This window comes from Zonotrichia albicollis, chromosome 1 (genome assembly GCF_047830755.1).
Source record: "Zonotrichia albicollis isolate bZonAlb1 chromosome 1, bZonAlb1.hap1, whole genome shotgun sequence".
NCBI lineage: Eukaryota > Metazoa > Chordata > Aves > Passeriformes > Passerellidae > Zonotrichia > Zonotrichia albicollis.
In genome coordinates this window covers 10,126,589-10,146,426 of record NC_133819.1, presented here as the reverse complement: position 1 = coordinate 10,146,426, position 19,838 = coordinate 10,126,589, and the positions used below count along the sequence as shown (strand labels likewise).

Below are 19,838 nucleotides of genomic sequence, written 5' to 3'. Positions count from 1 at the left end.
TGACTTATTTTTTAAGTGGCCACAGCTAACAGTTAGAAGAAAACAAACAACAGAAGTACATTTTGGAAAGCAAATCTCATCATTTAAAAATGCAATAGTTCTTTTTATTGGGAGTGTTTTAGCTGCTGTTTTAAGTAAGCTAAATGAGGAAATGTGAGAAGTAATTCTATTGTCTCCATGTATTCAATTTTTTTAAAAAAATCTATATTTTTAATAATTTATGATCCTAGACAAGGAAGTTTTCTTGTCAGTCTACTTTCTCTTGTTTTTCGTTACAAAAGGAAAAGCTTGTGTAAAATCTGTGCAACTAACTATTTTTTGAGAAGGAATTAAAACAGACTGCCTGACCTGATAAGCCCTCTGGAAGACTCAGCTAAAAGTCTAAGAAATGGAAAAGGGGAGCTGCAGGAAGATTGCACTGACTATTCTGGTACTAAGTGTCCTGTCCCATGTGCCACTCCCATCTTTTTTAAGCAGAAATGACAATGCATGGCCAGTTACTGACAGCTTCAACAGTACAGCAGATAAATTTGTTTAAGAAGGTTTGTCCTGCAGGTATGTCCAAGTTCATTTCCTGGCAGTGCTACAGGTTTGTTGTAGCACCAGGAATGTTTCTTCACTGGTTAAAAATTTCTATCTATTTTCTTGAGATTTCATAAATTGTCCTCATTTTTTGTAAAATGGATAAATTGCCATCATACACCTGCTGATTACTGAACTCTCCAGACATTCTTGAATGATGGATTTTCAGATTCTATAAGTGAACACTCAGATTCCATGAGTGAAAATTCCTGTTTAATTATACTAAGAAATCCAAGAGACTGTTCCCAAGCATAGGACTCATGTTCAACAGCACAAGCACCCTCTGAGCTGCAGCCTGAACCCAGACAATTTTGGTAACAATATTCAGTTCTCTCAAAAGCTCCAAGGGCAGCTCCAGATTGTATCACAGAGAATGCCTCAGCTTGCTGATGACAACAGAACTTTTGATGTCATAGCAAAAACTAAAAAATGGGCTATGAGCAAATGTAAATTGAAAAACACATTTCACTCTTCCTGGGGTTGACATTCACTCTGAATGAAAAAATAGCAGTACAGTGCTGGTAAGAGAATTGCTAGCAAGATGAGTTGTCTCTTGGTGAAGATTTTAAAGGAAGCTATTGAAGCTATTTCTCTTGAGGAAAATGATGCAACTTCTCTTGACATTCATTCCTAAGTTATAAGCAGTTTCTCAATTTCAAAGTAACATTAATTTAGTTACTAAGTACAAAATTTGCTAGTTTTATTGTAGCACTTTCTTTAAAACTAATCTGGATATCATAGTAGCAAATGTTTTTCACTATTTCTAGAACCTAAGCATAATTCCATTTCCTGCTACTGTGGGGGTGCCAGCAACTTGAAGTTCCAGCCATTTTTACTGAGCTATTAAACAATTTAGCATATTAAATCTACTTCCCTTTTATTTTTGCACTTGCCTTCATTGTTATCAATATCACTTTCTCTCCACCTCGTCTCTTCTTACTTCTGATTTTCTATTCTTCAAGTGCTAAAAGTATTGGCATATTATCTTTATCTCTTTCTGCCTTGGAAGCAGACCTGTTCACAGAATGAAATGGAAGTGCATGCCTTAGCAACTACTCCCCCTCTAATTTATACTCCAAATGCCTCGTAATACAGCAAAGTGCTGATACTGCTACTTTACAGGGAGGAAACCATTCCATAGAGAAGTATATTCAGAATCTGTTACAAGCACAAAAATGAGACTGGTAAATGATGGCAGAAACCTGGTGAGTTCTCTCCCCAGCCCATGGTGGGCAGCCACAGCTCCTGGCTCACAATATTCCAGGCACAGCTCTCGTGACACTGCCAGCCATGTACCCTGCAGCAGGGCCATGCTGGTGCTGCTGCATAAACTCAGATCACTGGATTTGGAAGAAATCAGCCAACAAGGGTCACTGAAGCAAACATCAGCCTAGCACTCAACACTGAGACAAGTCTAAGCCTTCATCCTGGGAGCTCTCAGCTATCCAAAGCACAGGGTACAGGAGTTTTGGCTCATATCCACATAGGAATCTCAGTGCGCAATCCCCACAGGGCGAGCCAGTTTGGCCATATTTGCCCTACACAGTAAACACTTAAAAGCAGTAACAACACATGTGTGATACAGACATCATGTCAGGTTCCTCCATCTGAAATGCTCATGTTTAGATCCTACAGCCTGGCTTCCAATCCACACTTACCCAGACTGGCTGTGTGCTGTCATCCTCACACTAATACTGTGGGTTAAGTGGCTTTTTGCTCTCTTCCACAATCACCTCCCTCTAGACATATTTGTAGAGATCACAAGAACCACAGGGATTGATCAAAGATACATTTACTGAATTTCTGGTGCACGACATGAAGCTACTCAAATACATGCGATTCTCCAGTGCTAAAGATGGAGAAGGCAACAAAAGTAACAGCATAATTTCAGCCTCTCTGTTAGAACACCAATATCAACATCTAACTCACAAGAAATCCAACTCCCAGCTTATTAATATAAGCAGGCTGTAAATAAAAGTAATAAAGATTAGGTATTTTTACTGACTCAGCAACCAGATCTGCATGTTTCAACCAGATGCCTTCCCATCTAAGACACCTGTAAGGCCCACAAATAGCAGTTCTTTCTCAAAATCAAGCTCTAACTAGAAGAATGACTCTGCTACAAGAAATCTGGAGAATCTTTTAATTTGAAGAAAACATTAAGCATCCTGAGCCTTTTCATTGTGCTAAAGAGAAATCTGTCCTTAGTTTGGGGCCACTAAAGTAGTGTTGGCTGCCTGAATCCTTGGAGGCAAGGGTCACTTCCCTTTGGGATCAGGAACAAACCTCAGCTGAGCAAGTTACAGGAATTAATTTAGAAAAAACTGACCATATGACTGTTCTCCTGCCTGAAAAGTTTGCTTTAAGCCACTTCAGTTGATGGGGTAGAGAAAAGCAAACAAACTGCCCCAAGAGTTCTCAGGGTACCTACAGCAGACATTCCTCTACAGTCAATTTTGAGAAAGCAAGGTGAGCGGAGTGGTAAATACTCCATGGTGAGCAGCAGCTGGATAAGGTTATTAGTGATTTTCCACAAACCATCTTGGCAGGGGATCTTGTAGCCTTCAACATTTTTATGCCCACAGCACTTTGCAAGATTTGTTTTGTTTTTTTTTTTTTTTTTTTCCCATTTTACTGTTGGAGAACCATTACACAAAAAGCTGAGTCCGGAAGGCCTAGTGAAGGTACCCAACTTCAGCACCACAATTAACAGGGTGTGCAATTTAGGAAGTCTGATAAGTGGTTTTTATGCTTTGCTCTCTGTGAGATCAAAATAATTACACTCAATAACTAACACTGTCCAGGCAATTCTGCTGTAAATAGTCCTAGGCACCTCCAGTTAGCTTACAGTCAATGCACTATTTTGGTGACTTTATGCAAAACAGAAACAGTCCCCATCATAAATGTCTACTATAGACAAAAATAACATAAGCACATTAAGCTGCTTTCCCCTGTCACCCTCGATGAACTTCATATGGCAACCAGACCAAAGCCCCTGCTGAGCCCCCGAAGCTGAATGTGAAACGGAAATATCACAAAAACACACTGCCAGCATCCCAGAACATGACTCACACTGCCTAAGTACCAAATCACTACATTTATAAGATTCTTGTCTGGTTATTTTGTGTGGATAGATCAAGCACTCTGAAACTCCATTTGCTGAAGGAAGCAGAATGAGTGCCAGGGCTCCTAACTTGGTAGCTGCCTCCTGTGCTAGTTAACTTCAGGCAAGTCACTGCATATCTCTACACTACCATTTCCAAATGCAAAATTAATTACACTAATCCCTTTTCTGCAGCACTTAAACATCTATGCATGAAAAGAACTATCCAAAGGACTATTTATGTTATTTGAGCCAAGTAAAATACAGCATGGAAAGCCAAGGCCAAGTCTCTTCTGTCGATCTATCCCTCCTGACAAGTATAAACTCTAAGATACAGAAATTACTACAAAATGCTGTTTAAAATCGATGGACCTTCCTGAGCAGAGTAAAATGGGGAACTGCTAAGGGAAAACCACTGAAACAAGACAAGATGTAAACTATCCTAAGGGCCAGATTTCCAAAGATGACTGAAAACAGATATGATGTCCATACGTGATGAGATTTTCAGAACCAACATTTATTCAAAGTCCCGCTAACATCAATTGCAGCTAATTAGTGCTGCCTTTGCAGACAACTGCAACTTTAATCACTCTGATCATTGAAAATCTGACCCCAAGTAAACAAACTAAAACAACACTGTTAAATGTTGCTTGTATGACTATTGTGGAAAACTTCTTTAGACAGAAATGTGACTTTTAAACTGCAGTTTAGCAATCCATAAATGCTAATGAGATCATGTGCTGTTTTGTCTTGTGATAATTTTTTCCTATTAAAATCTTGTTCTTTTTTTAACCTAATAAGCACATCACTAGTCTAAGCACGTTCATTGTTCAAAGTTTAAATTTACAGCTAAAATAAAGAGAGGTTGCTTACCCATAACCAGAATTTTTGACACACGAATTCTTCATGTATACTCAAACTACTGGGCTACATATAGGTTTTTCACTTAAGATCAGTCTTCTATCTTTGCAATGAATAAGTATATAAGGTACCAACTGTGCCACTTTTGGTTTCCTCCCAGCCATAGAAAGAAAACTCAGATAAATTTTAAAAATTCTGAGGGACAACAAAGTAATCAAAATGGAAAATGTTTATGTGAATGAAACATATTTTTTAGAAGTTGCCTATTAGTAAATCAACTCTTTCTATTTTGAGGGCACTATTACAGTTCATCATAGTGACTTCAACACTGGCCACTAAGCACCTGAGGGCATGGAGGCTTTTCTAGAAACCAAAGAGCACTAAGAGCACACGGTGAAGTACTGATGGAGCTACAGACAGCATCACCTCCAGTACCTCTACTATTGCTGAACAAGGTTTTGTGCTCTGGAGAAGCAGTCTGTAGTGACAGTGGGAGATTCATCTTAGCAGCCTGATAGCAAATTCTGACAGTCTCCAACTGACTTTGACAGTCTGTGTGGAAATGGCTGAACTGTTAAACCCCCTAGAAAACACACAATGAATAGCCTGAAGCATTTAAATGTGAGAATACAGAAGCAGACAACCCACGAAATAAAAGTATAAAATAATAAATTCTGCTTTAGAGGCAGAACACCAGCAATAAAATTTTGAGTTTAAAGAAAACCTGCTGATTAAAAAGTAAAATTCTACCATGATTTGAGACAGAAAATGAAGAATGTTATTCATAAGAACATATGTGTCTCCTGCAAAAGCCTCTGAGGAAGTGGCCTTGATGAAAGCAGAAGTGGTAAACACTAAGCCCAAAACCTTAATGAGGCTAAGTGACAATTCAAACTCTTTTACCCTTAAGCAGATATTCCATAACAGCTTTAATAAATGATACAGGAGGGAAAAAAAAAAAGGTAAGAAGCCACATGGATCTTATTCCCATAATGTGCAGCACGTGGATGCTGGATGGCTTTCCTTGTTGAAGTAATCCTGATTTTTTTTTAATAGGAAAAAGTCCACAGACGACAGAAAACTCCAACTAGACAGACACTAAAGTGGGTAAGATACCTGTCTGTCTCAGAGCACTGACAGATGGGGCTTCAACCCTTCTGCTTACACACAACAGGCTGGCTGCTGTCACAAGGGCTTGTGATGGCATTTTCACTGAGTATGATACAAAAGAAATAAGTAAAATTACTTAAGCTGGGTTACACAGAAAAATTCTTTCCAAAACCAAGTCCAAGTCTTTGAACAGACAAAAATTACAAGAGCAGCAATTTTCAGAAGCCCATACATTGTCATAAATTTTTCTGTTATGTAAGTATATAGTACAATATTTACTATTTTTACTAGACATGAAGTTATCTAAAAAGAACTACTAGCAATAAGAAACACCAGTGTTAATATGTAAATTCTAAGATATCTTCAAAATATTTTTCCCCATTTCTAGAAAACCAAAGAAACCCCAACCCCTTTTTGTGAACAATCTATTTGACTTGGGTATGATTTCACTCACAAGTATTAATCAAAAGCATTTTACTTGAAATCATTTTCAAAATGAAAACTGTTTTTCCATCTACTTCTAATATCTTTGTCTAATGGGCTACATATGCACTGTGGATGAAGCATCTCTAAAACAGACAAGTTATTTTTGGAAGAACACTGCGACACTTCTTGTAAATATTAGACTGCCATGGCTATGCAGCATGGTCTAATACTGGATTATTTTGATCTCCTCTGGAAATGCATTCCAGGTTAATATTGACTATTATTATCAATCAGTTGATAGAGCAAGCTTGCAGCTTTGAAGTTCATATTTCTGCAAAATGACTCTCCACAACAGGATGTGGCTTGTGTTCTTTTTCACCTACCTCTTACTCTACAGTAACAAACAGCAAGTGCTTCCTACTGTAATTTAAGCAGGATTCTCAGAGACTGAGTGGTAAATAATAAAATGTGCCTTTGTATGTAGAAGAGAAACATTTCTGTGCCAGCAGATGATTGCCATGTGCACATCCGTGATTGCCTAAGTCCTTTTGACATCACCACATAAATTGGCTCCCACTCCCTTGTTGACACACATGAAAAATCCATGCCTGATAACCTTGTAAAAATATATACAGTTTAACTACAATACAAACAATCCTACCAGTGAATTATATCCATTCCTGCTGCACAATACATCATATGTTTAATAGTGCACACTACTCAGCAACTTAACCTATTTCATAAACTCTGAAAACCTACCTCTTCTATGAATGCTATTACTGAATATGCCACTTCATATTTTTTCTGTCCTGTATCATGCCACACTATACTTATTCATGCACAAATACCAAATGTAATTTGGAGCAGGGATTTTCCTAACTTTTTTATCCTGTGCTGTTATTTCATAAGTTTCCAAGTACATATGCATTACGATTTAAATAAACAACAGTAACAAAATCCAGATGAAATTTTACAGAAATGTAGGTACTCAGAATGTAATTAGAGTAATTAGACAAACTGGAATTTAGCCAGGGTAACATCACTACTCTTGTGGAAAACCCCAACAGATCATACAAATGGCTTGAATGGGTCAAAATTGTAAGCACATAAATATACACTTTAAACGAAATTCCCAAACACAATACACCATCATCTATCACCTTCTGATTACCTAACACAGCTATCAAAAGTGCCAGAGCCTCATTAGCAAACACCTTCTCAGAGCTCCCTCCACTGCAGCCTGCTGTAGAGTGAGAGGCAGGAAGTGAAGGTCATCATTTAAATTCAAGGCAAAGCGAGTGTAAATCAGCGTTTCTGCCCGGTGTGGGGCTCCTGCCACAGCGCTCACCAGCAGCTCTCCACCCGCTCTGGCAGCTCGGCTAATTTCATTAATTCAGTGGAACTCGGAAGAAAACCGGGGCTGTAATTTCAAGCTGTCAAGAGTTCTTTTTGTTTCTTAAATTTAGCAACGTACATGCGAAAAGGTTTGATACCCACTGCAATACTGCACCTCATGTATTGTTTGATAATCATCTGGTCACCACACCCACCACACTGGGCTGAGCTCAAGGGATGATTGTTTGCTCTCCTGCCAGGACTTCAGCCTTCTTTAACACCCTGTCCTTGACAGCTCCTACACTGCAATTCAGCCACCCAAAGCCGCTTTTAAGAGGCATCTTCAGCTCTTCAAAACCTGAAAATATGTTGCATTAACACTGACACTTTGCTTTTATTGTCACTGAATTCCAATTTTCCTTTGACATGCTGCTGATTTCAGCACCTTTCTTTCTTTAAGCTCACCCAGTTGCCTTCCATGACTGAATTCCCTATTTACTGGTAAAGAAATACACAGTGAGGACACAGCACATTCGCCTCAGTTTGCAGCCCTTTCAAAGTTCTTCCAAATGAAAGAGAGCAAAAGTATCAGATCCCTATAAAAAGTGTCTCACTGAGGTCTTATTCAGCAGGGGGATGGCATTCCTTTAAACCTTCAAACCTTTAGCCAAATTCCTCCTCTGCTGTCCAAGTCCTCATGTACATACATCATGACATTACTTCAAAAAGGAATGACATCCCAGAATGCCCAGATGAAAGTATACCAAGAAGTTGTACCAAAATTGCAATAAACTAACATAATAGAGCAGCGGAGCTATTGGACGTTGGAAAGTGAAACCATTGAAAAATTCACTACTTAAGAAAACACCAAATAAGGTGAACAACTGACCCTCTCCTCTGTTTGTAGTCTCTCTGCTGAAGGCACAGGGAGACACTTAACATGATCATAACTTCTCATCTGATGATGCTTTCAGTGTAGATGAGGAAAGCACAAGGAAATAGGCCAAGGGATCCAGACACAAACAGATGGAATTGGCATGTGTGCATTCTGAGCCTTCATGGAAAAAAGGGAAATACAGTTCCCATCTTCATATGAAACATGACTTTCTTGTTCCACCTGCACTCAGACAGACAACTACCTCACAAGAGCATGAACCTCTCTCTTCATCTCTGCAGGGAAATAACTGAAAAGCACATGGGTGACCCTTTAAAAACCTCTGGTGCCAAGTGCATCACTGCCAAAGAATTTACCATCTCTCTCTGGACAAGATACTTGCCTATTGCAAAGCAAGAGGAGATTTATTTGATTGTGAGTAGCTCCCTCTCAGGAAATACAGGACACTTAAAGGCACATAAAATATTCCTCTGCTCTTCACTGCCACGTATTAACTGCTGCTACACTTATTCCCCTTTTTAGGTATTTAGATTATTGGGTTTCTATAGCTGCAGTATTTAAGTCTAAGGTGTTAAGTTTTCTCGTCGATGTTGATATAAAATACAAATTTCTCCCACTTTCTTTCACATAATTATACTTACAGAATAAGCCATTTTCAGAGTAATATTTAAATTCAGAAAGTTATTTGGGGTTATAATTTTAAAATGTGGCTTTCATTTTCATGCTCACAAACTATGTCTGTTATGAAAATATTTCATACAAGCTGCTGCCTAATTAGATGACTTAATGTTACAAAACTCTGTATTTAAAAGAACTGCCAAAGAACATCAAAATCAGATTTTCCCTTTGTTTGCTATGATGTGCTTTTTTCTACTTATATTACGTGCAGAACAAAAAAAAAGTTGAATGATAAGACAATGAATTCACATTGTTTTCCTGTATAATGTTCATCAGTTAACTGAGGTGTTCATAGTTTGTTTGCTTTTTGTTTTTTCTATTTTCTTTTCAAAAGTGTAATTTAGAAGCCAATAACCCAAAGTGTATTCCTGAACACTTTAACAGTGTCCAATAGGTAGATGACCTAGCTGCACAGTGATTAAATGATTTAACTGCTAGATCAATGAATGCAGCATGAATTAAAATGGCTGCAAGCTTTTCCAGGCATAAGATGAGACCTAAAAAAAAAAGGTACCTTACTTTTTATTTCACATTTCAAAGAAAATGTAACCATTTATTTTAAAAAGAAAAAATACATGTTTTCCTGACAGAAATAACACAGCTTTTTCTAATATGTAGTGACTAATCCATATATTTTAATTGTCAAAGATCTGACTACATTTTGCCATTCTCATACTGAATAAAACCTCACTCAAGAAAAAAAGCAGTCTCTGCTCAGGAAACATAATGGTGTTAGGATCTGGTCCAAAGTGAACTGTTATCTCACGCGTGAAGATAATGAATGTTAATTTAAAATAATGTTCTTTCAACTCCAGGCTTTTTTTCATACAATCAATCAGGCCTGAAAGTGTGTGCCTGTGCGCTCTCTCTCGCATGCACTCTCTCTGTCACTCACCCATAAACACTTCATTTTATATTCTCACTCCCAGAGATTCAGGAGAAAATTTTCTGCAGGTGTAAACTAATATTGCTCCACTAAAGTCAACAGAGCTGCACCAAATGACATTAGCAAAGTCAGTGGTGCTGCCTCCCGTGACAAGGGTGCACCTCGATTTCCACTTAATGTGCATCTCACAACAAACTCTCCCTTTCTTCCTTTCATATGTGCATTTCCCAGCTCTTACTGGTACAACCACTACAGCCTTTCACTAACTCACCCCTCAAGGTCTCTTATCTCCATCAAATCCCTCAGAGAAGCAGGTACAACGTGGCTCTTTCCTGTAACCTAGGAAGAAGCTCTTGGAAAATGTGCAAGAGAAAGAGCACTGCAGTGAGGCTGCAAGGCATGTGGAAAGGACAGAACAGACTTGACCTAAAAAGCAGTAGGTTTCAACATACAGCTAAAATATTCTGTTATTACAGGAAAGAAATTAAAACATTTAAAAAATGGAACAGATAAAACTTCTACATGTGTAAAAACAGCAGTCATAATCTAAATTGCTATTGTTTGGATTATTATGGAAAACAATTATTCTGTAGCTTTCTACCTCAGAAAATTGCCTCATTTTTGACACTTTTTAGGAGACATCTGATGGCTGGATAACATGACATGCTAGTTTGATCAAGAAAGGCAGTTCTCCTGGAAGAAGAGCCAAGTGGAAATTTGGATACCATTCCTTCCCACTGGCCCAGGAAATACTGCAACTGCTTATCCACAAACTTGGCAGAGCAAACCCTGTTCAGCTCCTCACTCCTTGGTGCACCTGCACTCCAAGAATCTGCACCACCACACAGCTTTAGCTGATATTTATTGGTATTTCCTGTGCCTGTGTGAGGAACAAAGGTCCTTCCATTTTATTGAAAGTTCCATGTTTTCAGGAATTAGTGCTACAACTTAGACTAATACTTGGTTGACTGGAGAATGGGTTATTTTTAAGCTGCTTTTTACAACTAGTAAGAAAAAGAATACCAACATGAATTGAAAAAAACAAAAACAAAAACAAAACAATAAAACTGGTTCCTGGAGATGATTGACTCTCAATCTGTATTTCCTAAAAGGTGCACATTCAATAACAAAAGGAAATTTCATGTCTGGAACCAGAGAGAAGTTAGAGAGTATGCTTCCAATTAGGAGATTTACAAAGAAGCCTTCTGGGAGCCAGCAGAGTGGAAAGTGTGCAGGAAAAGGAAGAATCTCTTTCTTACAACAAATATTTCCTGAAAGTCTATTTATTTCAGGTCAGTGTAAGTAGAAGATGAACACAAAGCTACAAAACTGAAAGATACAATTACAGACTAGGAGTGTCCATGTTTTTCACTTTCCAACATTGTCTGAAACGCTCCCAGGTATGCATCAGCACTCTCCTTCAAAAAGTTATGTTAGTGAAACAAAACTTTTTTTTTTTTAACACACAAAAAACAACCAACCAACCAACCAAATATTTTAATATGGCAGCTTTTAAACAGCCTGATATTCCATTCTAGTCAGACTCCTACGAGGTTAAACACCCTGAGTTATCTCTAAGCAAATTAACATCCCTTCTCACCATTCCTCATATTTTACTATCACAAAGAGGTTTTAAGAAAATTATTTTTATTGGAGAAAAAAATTAAAATTTTCTTCTTTTTTTTTAATATTAGAACCAATGCCAAATTATTCAGTGTGCCATATTGTATTCAAATGTCAGCTTGCATGTAATGACTGACACTGAAGCTTCCTGAGATAAGTCCATGCAGCCAGCTCTTAAGAATGTCCTACATTCTCAACTATACTTATGTGAAGCTAAAAATGGTGTCAGTCTGATTCTTGGGAAAAAAAAAATTAAAAATTTTTCACTTTTAATAAAAAATAAAAGTTTGCTGCAATTTTGAATGTTTAACAAAGAAGGAATAGAAGCACAACATGAGGAGAACATTACACACTCTAAACAATTTGTTACGTGGAACAAAAAAGATTGTCTAGATTTGCCCACTGTTTGTAGGTAAATGATAAAAACAGGATGGATCAAGATAAATTTCAGAATTCAGGTTTTTAGTTTATGTTCTATGACTAAAAAAACCACTACTTAACCTGCTTGCACATTCACAATTTCCGTAATTTTGAACTATGCTAAAATACACAGTTCCCTGACATACCTATTTTCTAGTTTTCCTGATGTAAGAATAAACCTTTCTTCTCATAATGGTATTGGTTTTTCCAGTAGGAATTTCTTCTTTCACCCCTTTGTTTATCTATAATTAAGGTTTTCCACAACACACAGGATTTAAGATATAAAGAAAATGGCAGAAATCACTAACAGAAAAATATTATCCATGTTTTCTCTGTTCTTTTCCTAAGCACTGTAACCTCCTTCAAACACTAATGTACATGTAGAAAAAGGGCCTTAACTTCAATGGAAACAAATATTAATTTAAAATTTAGCATGTGCAAAAAACAAAGTCATACTGTTGATACTGAAAAGCAATAAAAATGCCCATGTAACAATGCTATTGAATTCCATAGAAGAATCAAAAATAGAGCATTACATAAAATTATAACAGCACAACTAATTTTGACTGTGTTCTTCCTTGAATATTGGAGTCATATGTAAGGTTTTAACTTTTAAAACTATTTTGTGGAACTAAACTTATTCATCAGTATGCTCTAAGACCTATGCATTTTCATGCCTGTGGGAAACAAGTGCTTATATGATCAAGGTCTCCATCATTATATTAATATTAATCTATGGGTAACAATGAATTTTCTGCAGTGAATATCAATTTTCATCAGTGAACAATCAGTGACTGTGTGGCCTGTGATTACATTTTATGAAATAGCAATTCTTTTGTTTTGATTTTGTACAATTTTGAACCTGGATCCTAGTAATTGCTTGGGGGAAGGAGATTGTGCATAAACTCTGGGTTTCAGCTTGTCTCTGAAGCCAATGACAGCTCATAAGACACTGATCATGAAATTAACAACCGACCAGAAGGAAAATGGAGAATCCCTACTCCATTCTGAGGCAAAATTTCCACTTTAATTTGTGCATGTGAATGCACACACTGCAGTGTTATGCAAGGCACAGACTCTGTCCTCTTTGGAAGTTTTCTTTTACTAGCAATGACACCATGAAAATAGTAATAAGGCACAAGCAGCCAGTGCAGATTTGGCTGGTGCTTGGTTTCTGGCTTGAGAAGCATCTGTAATTGCAAACAGGTATCTGTACAGAGAGATCCTCTCTTACTGAATACATAAATGTTGTGTGAGACTCAACAGAAAATGATAGCGTGCTAAGAAAGATAAAGCTCTCTGATCAATCTCTCAGATCTTAAAGATTTGTTGAGCAATAAACATATCTTACATACTTTTAATTTCTTTTTCACTGTGTACTATTTCTAGCTACTTTGAGATTCTCCTAATAATTTTCTCTCAACTCCATTTTGTTTCACTTCATCTCTTTTCCAGAAGGTTCAAATAAAACCTAAGGCTGACAGACAAGAATCGCTCTGCTAAAATTAGTGAACTAAGTGCCTTGTCCCATGAGTCACAGCACACAGCTCCCCTCCAGCTCTCTTTAACAGACCAGATAACAATGCCATGCCCTAAGAGCATGGGATCAAAGTACAAATACCCACTTGCCAAAACACTGCTTTGGGTACTACACCTACTAGCACAGTCCTATGCTCTGTAACCAAAACATTGTTAAATCAGCTGCATTAAAACCATCAATTTGAATATAATGCAAGTTGGTTTATATTTAACATAGTAACAAACATAGGAGAAAGGAGAGGTAAGAAGGAATACGTCCAACTCTTCTTTTTCAAAATTACTAGATGTCAAATCAATAGTATCATATTACAGATAAAAAATTAATTATGACAGTGAGCCCAGTTCTTTGCATGCAAAAAATACAATTTCCACTGAAATGGCGAATGGGATATTATTGTTATTTTTATTGGCATGTTTAAATTAATTTTTTAATGAGTAAGTGGATTTTAGTACTTTAAATTTCAATGTGTCTGGTGTTAAAATTATTTATTAAGAATTAGTTTTATATGATAGTATAAGAGAGAGTTGTATGAAGACTATAATCCTGAGTTCACAATGTTTTATTCTGCAATTATTTAATCCTGGAATTTAAATCTAAATACAGTGTAAAGGTACATGCAAAGATACCCTGATTGTTACTAAGTACACCAATAAATCATATTTTACTTATATTTTGAATACATTTCTAAATTTAAAATTATAAATACTATTGCCTTTTTATCAGTAACATGCTTTAAACTCAAATTTCATTTCTCTGTATTTTCATAACAGATACCTTTTGCATTCTAGTGAAGTGTAAAATGAGAGATTGGAAGAAAATAAAAACCAGTCTTTTTGTACACAAAACTCTCAATAGCTACACTTTGGATTTATCTACATGGTGCAGCTACAGGATCAGGCTCTGATGGGATATTACCAAAGCTGGCTAAAATTAGACACCATGAGCTTTAACTTGGGTTCATGGACATGTCAGTATGTATCACCACTGTGCCTGCTGTAGCCTGCCCACAGGACTAAAAGATCCTGGTCATTTCAGGGACAAAAAAAAAAAAAAAGAGAAGAAATAAATATGAATGAAATCTTACTAACATGCTAGGTTTACCTCCTTTTTATTTTTTTTCTCTATATAATCCAATATTCACAGCATGATAGAAATAAATCAAAAGACAAGAGTTCTGGCTGTCTCAATTTACCTGAATGCAGACATTGGTTTAAAGAGATGATAAAATTATGTTTAAATACTACAACTGAAAATATGGTGAAAAAAGCATGGTGTTTCTGGGAGCTGCATGTGGAGAGGCCTTGGGAAACCAGACAACCCCACCACGTGCCACAGGAGCTCACCGGTGCAGGCTTGAGGCCACAGTGTTTGTTGTACTGTACACAGCCACTCTGGTGTCCATCAGTTTCTTTCCCTACACCCAGGAATGAAGGGGTTTCTGGGGTTTCCACATTTGCTGTGCATTTCATATGCTCTCAGAAACAACAAATAAAGAAATTCCTGAAAAATTGAGTCATTACGTCATCTTATAAAGTACCTACTTTGCAGGCTGTACTCTGGCCACTGGAAGATTAAACCTTAGAACAATAACCCAATTATGAGCTAAATTTACATTCAACTGATGAAAAATGATCCAGAACCTGACAAGAATAATCTTTGTTCACAATGTTTAGCACAAGCAACACTGACAGCCTAAAATGTATGAGCTATATAAAAGATGACATACCCAGCTACCAAGGGCAGCATGCTCCAGGTACTACACACATAATGTGGGAGTGCTCACCACATCCTGAGACTAAACAAACCCAACAAAAACCAAGGTACAAAACCCTCTGCAGATAAAGAACATGATCCTACATTACCTCCTGAACAATCAGGGCAAGAATGATGGCTAAACAAAGTCCTATTATATGGAAGGAAAACACTGCAATTAATAAAATCAAGGGTCAGGATTTTAAACAAATTCACATATTTACTGGATAAATATGAGGAAACGCATTGCTCCAACAATTCTGATCTAACTTTTGAAAAAAATCTCCAAACTCTACTTTATTCAGGAAAGTAAAATCTTGTGTGCATTTTGTCAGTAATTTTAAACAATTCCACATTTTACAAACCAAGTTCATCACTAGAGTGAGGCACACATACCTTGCACAGATTAATTTTGTTTATAGTTCTAGTTAGCATTTGTAACAACCTGCATTATGGGCAAAAGACATCTTTTACTGACAACTATGCTAATCTGGGTCTAGCTAAAAAGTCATTTAAGAAGCAAATCAGAAATTTCCTGAAGACATCTTCATCATCACCTTGTCCCTTTTTCAGAACTTTTAGCCTGGACTGATTCCCACTGCCTGAAGTCTTCACACACTTCCAGAGATAAATGCTCTGAAAGACTGTGGAAGGCAGTTACTATGAAAATTAGTTACAGGTATGTCCAAAATTTGTGAACTTTAGCTGACTGAAATTGGCTCCTCAATTTCAAAACATCTCTTTATTCTAAAATTCCCCCTCATTCTCAAACTGTGTGAAACGAAACAATTTGCTAGCTAACTAGATAATGCAGGCATCTACAGAGAGTTTTAGATGCCTAAAAGTGAGAAAACATCTTCAATGTTATCTTTTATCTATTTCCTTTTGAGGTATTTTATTCTAACCCAGTGACTGCACATGGCAGAGCTCAGTGGTCCCCAAGCTGTGGTGCACTGGTAGAGATACACAACAGTCTAGATGGAGCCTGAGCCACTTCAAGGTGAGCTTGAGGCCAAATTCATGGTCCATCTGCCCAGGGAGCACCAAAGCACTAACAGCACCCAGTATGTTTTATTTCTGTGCAGGCAGAAATACCAAGCACACTTCACAGCCTTGCACTGTCTCACTTGCTTTTGAGATGACTTTAAGCCAAAAAACACAACCCAGGCTCTCCTGCTGCAGGAGCCTCAGGTCAGGCTGAACAGTCCCTTCTCCTCTCTGCTCCAAGGCAGGGGAACCCCAGGCACTTGGACAGCAGACACCCACAGAATTCCTACTGCCTGCAAACAGCAAGGACACACAGCACACAAACTACCAGTCACACACTGTGCACAGCAATTCCGCTGACGGAATTCTTGTCACTCCAATAGTGCTCACTTTTTTTCCTGAAAAGTTATGAAGCATTGCTCTGCCTCATACTACAGAAGGTCTATGGCAAACTTTTAAGAATTTTGGTTTCTGGTGAACAAACTCAATTAGGTTTTTTTACATTTATATTTAATAGTTGCCAAGTGCAGGTTTAGATTAAAAAAAAAAATAAACAACACGTTCAGAAGTGAAATACCTGTAAAATTTTTGCTACAAAGCTTCAAACTGCTTAAAAGTATCTTTAGCACATCACCAAAGTTCTAAGACCCCCTCCCAACATCCACAGACTCCCAACTCCCCTGACAAAGTTGACTTCAGCACAAGACAATTTCCATCACATTATCTGGTTCATGAGGCGGAGAGGAAGATAATTTTTCTCACTCAGACTTTTACTACTGCTACCAAGCATTAGTTGCAGAGACCACCATTCATAGCACAACCAACAGAGCCATCACACAGTCACTTTTTCCCCCACTCACTAAAACCAAACTCACCATCAGCAAGAAAAAGTGCTCTCTTTTGAACTACTCACCCCATGAACCATTCCCTTCCCTCCCTTCCCCATGCAACTAGATAAGGTCAAAGCACAGAGGGTTTGTTTAGGCATGGAAAAGCTGGCATTTTAAGGCCATAAATCCACAGTGGGAATTAATTAATGCCATAAATCCCATAAAAGTGGAAATTATTTTGTGGGCACTTCCACTTTTAAACAAAACATTAGTCAGCAAACAGTTGACTTCCCTAAAGACTTTCTGTAGCACACTCAAGAGTGGTTGATAATTAAAAAATAAAAGTGGAGAGATGCCAGGTCCTTCATACTGAAGGATGAGGAACTCAAAAAACCCAAAGCAGTGCAATCTGAACCACAAACTGGCATTTCCCCTCCCATTTTCCCCCTCCTCACACCTGCCTCAGCATTCACCCCTAAAGAATTAAACAATTTCCTACAAAAGCAAGAAAAATGAAAAAATATCAGCATTAAGTAGGACAAGAAAGCATTTTCCACTCTTTTTCTTTTCAACTGCAATAAGATCTTCTTAAAACTACAATAAATAGAATTACTCCTACAATACAGAGACCATGCCAGATGACTCCAGTTAAATTATTAAACCAAACAGCACCAAATGAAAGTTTTTTCACTCCTTTATCTCTTCTCAAACCACCCCATCTCTAGCATCTGTAAAGTTCACAGAAGACCAAAACCAAATCCCCAAAGCCTGCTGGTTACCGGATAAGCCCCAAAAGACACACAAAGTTTCCCAAATCCTTAACATCAGCATTTTATAGGGGGGCTGTTGTCTGGACCACACGGAAGGTCAGGAAAGCGCACGAAGCTCCCCATCATCCTTACCACGGGCACTCCCACACCTACACTTCCATCCTTTCCCCGAAAGAAAGGAGACAGGCCTGTGAGCAGCCCCGAGGGAGGGGTGAAGGCGAACACCCCACAAAGTGCACCGAGGGCAGCTGTCTGCAGACACGGCTTCGGGGGTGCACACACACAAAGATCCCCAGAACGCAAACAAAAGCGAGCCCGTCGCCAGCTCGCATTCCCGAACCGCCGAGTCCGGCACAGCCCCGGGAGGGCCCTTCCCGGCGCTGCCCCGGAGGCCGCGGGGAGCGGAGAAATCGCCCCCTTTACCCCCGGGCCCTGCCCCAGAGCACACGGGAGAGGCGGGGAAGCCCCCGGGGCTGTGCCGGGGGACAAGGCGATGCCGGGCCCCGGTGCCCCGCCGGACGGCGAGGCCGTCCCGGCCGCGGGGGTGGCACCGCCCGCTGCCGCCGGCGGAGGAGGGCTGGGGCTCTGAGTTCACCCTTTCCCCGTCCCCTCCCCTGCCCCCCGCGGGCACGGCGGCCATGGCCCCTCGCCCGGCCTGCGGGGGCCCTGCCGTCTCTCTCCTGTGGAGCCTCGGCGCTGTCGAGCAGCTGCCATTACTCGGGCCAAGACCCGTCCTCCGAGCAGGCATCCCCCTCCCCAGCGAGGAAATGCGGCGGCGGCGGGGGTGTGTGAGCCAAAGGAAAGCGGGGGAGAGTGGGGAGCAAAGCGGTGGCCCCGCGTGCGGGAGAGAGCGGGGCCAGGGGGAGACGGGGCTGAGGCCGGGCTGCACCACACCCTGCCCGGCCTCGCCTCTCACGCGAGTCCCCGGCTCCCCCGCGCCCTGCAGGCCCGCGCGGAGCGCTGGAAGCGGCGATTCTCTCCGGAGCTCCCCTCTCCCCACCCCACCTCCTCCCGCCCCGGCCCCGGGGCTGGCTGGAACTCGGCACGGGGGCGCGGGGGACCCGCCGCCGCCTCCCAGCCGAAATTCGACCGGGGAAGGTGTGGGGACAAAAATAATCGCCGTTAATAATCACACGCGCTCCGCCGCCGTCCCCTTCTCCTCCTCGGTTTCCAAGCGGGCTGCCAGATAATCCTGCCCACTCCGAAAAATGAAATAATAATAATAATAAAAAAATCCCGCCTTCCATCTCCCCCCCGCAGCCCCACACATTTTATTATTAAGTATAATTGCTCCCCCCTCCTCATACGGCACCCTGCGGGGAAGGATTGCCCCCTCCCCTGGTGCCCAGCCCTTCCCCTGTCCCCTCTCCCCCATCTCCTTGGAACAGTGTGTACATGATTTTGTAGTTTTTTTAAGGCGCCATGTTTATAATCCTCCATCATATTAAAAAAAAAAAAAATCCACCCAGCATGAGACACGGCGTCTCTCGCACCCCAAAGCCAGGGAGGCAGACACAGAAATATCCACAGGGCTGTAAATTCACCCCCCCTCCCGCACACACACCCCTCCTCCCCAGACTTAAAAGTCTCTCTCACCTTGTGCTGCTGGCGCTGCTTCTGCTGCTGCAGGGGGGGAGAAGTTAAGCCAGGGGAAACTTTTCAATCCCTTCCCCAGGCCGCTGCTGCCTCCTCCTTCCACATATTTTTCCCCTCAGAGTTTTATTGTGTCTGAATTTTCTCTCTCTCTCTCCTCTTCTGTCTGTCCACAGTTCAGGTTTCTGGGGTAAACAGGGTTTAGGATGGTGCTAGGGATATTTGGGAGAAGGAGAACTCTAGTGGTCTCTGCTGGAGTTGCTGTTTGTTTCTTTTATTATTTTTTTTTAATAATACATTTGAAACGGATCTTTAACTATTTATTATGTATGTATTTTGTTATACTCTTAGGTCTGAACCCTCTCTTATTGCAGAGGGAAAATGTGGTGCTTATCCAGCCTTGATACATGAAAATTCCTCCTATCATGAAGTCTAACTTGGAGAAAT

At 39.8% G+C, this 19,838-nt stretch overlaps 1 protein-coding gene across 7 annotated transcripts in view; it reads right to left on the bottom strand.

Moving 5' to 3' along the window:
* ZMYND11 (zinc finger MYND-type containing 11) overlaps window positions 1–19,631 on the bottom strand; it is a 103,591-nt gene extending 83,960 nt beyond the window's left edge. For 2 of the 7 annotated variants that reach the window (XM_005480405.4, XM_026796465.2), the window contains exon 1: window positions 19,395–19,631. The gene's annotated coding sequence lies outside the window, so the exon portion shown is untranslated. Of the gene's footprint in view, window positions 1–17,930; window positions 18,067–18,803; window positions 18,826–18,931; window positions 19,073–19,394 lie in introns of those variants that run through there. The other 5 variants (XM_005480408.4, XM_074553842.1, XM_005480407.4 and 2 more) reach the window with 5 other exon arrangements.
* Window positions 19,632–19,838: the final 207 nt, after the last annotated feature.